At 37.9% G+C, this 2464-nt stretch overlaps 1 long non-coding RNA gene across 1 annotated transcript in view; it reads left to right on the forward strand.

The window, feature by feature from the left end:
* LOC108513852 (uncharacterized) overlaps positions 1–1728 on the forward strand; it is a 3305-nt gene extending 1577 nt beyond the window's left edge. Inside the window, exons 2-3 of the long non-coding RNA XR_001881037.1 lie at positions 57–378; positions 1526–1728. This is a non-coding gene — a long non-coding RNA (uncharacterized LOC108513852). The remainder of the gene's footprint in view (positions 1–56; positions 379–1525) is intronic.
* The last annotated feature ends 736 nt before the right edge of the window (positions 1729–2464 follow it).

A 2464-nucleotide genomic window follows, 5' to 3' on the forward strand; every position in this document is an offset into this window, starting at 1 on the left:
ATTGATTTTTTTTTTTTTTTTTTTTTTTTTTAGTTACTGGGCACTTTATTTTATAGGTAACTTCTATAAAGATGGAAGCTGCTTCTGGCTCATCAGCCATCGTTGATGATAACCAGTCCTACAATTCTCATTAGGTGGTTCTGTTACCCCACTATTTCCTTGGGGTCTGTTGTGCTAAGGACAGGATTGGTTGGGTAAAGAGGTGTGGCACGAATAACCCTCAGGAATACAGGCCACAGAGCTAATGAAGGGCCCCAAGGAAAGAAAGACCTGCCCATCAGCGATGAATTCTCTCCCCTCATGCCACAGACCTGAGGGCACGTGACCCAGGAATGTGCATCCAAAGATAATACTACCTTCAGAGAACTCTACTTATAGGTAAGTAACTCTCCTTTATAGGAGGTATCTTTGTGTGGCAGACTGTTTATGCGAGCAATTTGAATTGAACTTTAAATGAAAAAGGCATATCTCTGTAAGTGGTAATAATTTTAGTCATCTCACTGTGGCTAGGGGTTGTGGAATTCATTAGCACAGATTAACATATAAAGTGGGTGAGATATCTAATAGCAAACGGAGAGGTTTAGGGGCCTTAATTCATCACTGAATGAACAGCGTGTACAGTATTAGGGACTATGAAATTTTTAATTTACACAAAGTGTCCAAGAATATAGGGAATAAATTTAAACCCAAAACAGATAATGGAGCTATGCCCTACCTGGCTGGCAAGTTGAATTGTTTTTACACTGAGTGAAGAAAGCTAATTATCCCAAGCACAAGGAGACTGCTAAAAATAATAAGATTATAAGGAATAATTTGCTGATATAATTACAACAAAATTGGGTACACACAATCGTCAGATACATGTATTGCTTGACCTGGGTGAGAAAGTGAAATAAATCCTTCTTCTATAGCCTTCGTAAATTTGTTTTTATCATCTCCAAGTGGTGTTTGCACAGGCAGCACAATTTGCATGTGTAATGTGGCTGTACAAATTGACAACAAGTAAATTATTCAAGGAAATAGGCTGGTCGCGGGTCTGAACTATCTCGCAAAGCCTATTCATTTTGAAGAATCACTGAGACGTGAAGCTCATACATCAACCATTTTCTGACAATCCTCAGACTTATTGTCTCCTAAAATGTCATTATGGCTATTATTTATGAAGCTAATTCATTTATTAATATATATTTAACTCTGACTTGTCATGCACCTTAGCAGAATTCTGTGCACTGCATATTTTTGAATAGATGAAAGGCTTTTGCATGCTTTAATGATTACTGTAAGCTGCTATAGATTTATAGAATGCAGCTTTATTATCTACTTGCATTAATACCTTTTTATAAGTTTTTTTCTTAAGGCCATCAAATATAAATGGCAAATGACATATTCAAAAGATTGTGTGGAATAAGATTTTCTGAGAGTTTGTTGAATTTTAGAACAAAGTGGGTTATCTGTCAGTTAAGGCCTAATTCACGTAAAAAGATGGGTATATACCAATTATATTGAATTTTCCTGCGAAATATAGGCTTTGGTTTTCAAGAAAAGTAAAGGATTCATGATTCACTGAGCTCTTTCCTTGTGAGAAGAAAGACCACTCTTTTATGTGCTGAAGTTGGACAACAGTTCCCGAGGAAGCTGAATTCTAGGTGTTTATTGTTATTGGGTCTTGTACTATGCCCTTTATGTTGTCATTAATCAATATATGTGAGGAACAAATGATTAGCTAGATGAATGATCTCCAGGTTTTCTGATAATGCCATGAGTAAAATCAGTAGAATCAAACATCTACCTAGAATGCCATTTTATATAGTTTTGCTTTCTGCTTTAGCACTTCTAATCTCTCGAGAACATTCCGTAACTCCCACTATGGTTTAAAAATAAGCCATATGTGTATGTAATCAAAATACACAGCACATGTTATTTTTACAGTCTGCATAATAATATATCAATACTAGACGTGTATTGCTACTTCTTGTTGTCACTGGATATATTCTGCTCACTAAATGTGACCTTGACTACTGTGTGTGTGTGTGTGTGTGAATGTGAGTGTGTGTGTATGTGTCTGTGTGTGTGTGAGCGTGAGTGTGTATGTGTGTGTGTGAATGTGAGTGTGTGAGTGTGTGTGTGTGTGTGTGACTGTGAGTGTGTGTGTGTGTGTGACTGTGAGTGTGTGTGTATGTGTCTGTGTGTGTGACTGTGAGTGTGTGTGTATGTGTCTGTGTGTGTATGAGTGTGAGTGTGTGAGTGTGTATGTGTCTGTGTGTGTGAGTGTGTGTGTATGTGTCTGTGTGAGTGTGAGTGTGTATGTGTCTGTGTGTGTGTGAGTGTGAGTGTGTGAGTGTGTATGTGTCTGTGTGTGTGTGAGTGTGAGTGTGAGTGTGTATGTGTCTGTGTCTGTGAGTGTGAGTGTGTATGTCTCTGTGTGAGTGTGAGTGTGAGTGTGTATGTGTCTGTGTGTGAGTGT

Source organism: Rhinopithecus bieti, unplaced genomic scaffold, assembly GCF_001698545.2.
Source record: "Rhinopithecus bieti isolate Rb0 unplaced genomic scaffold, ASM169854v2 scaffold_33066, whole genome shotgun sequence".
In the NCBI taxonomy this organism is placed as follows: Eukaryota; Metazoa; Chordata; class Mammalia; order Primates; family Cercopithecidae; genus Rhinopithecus; species Rhinopithecus bieti.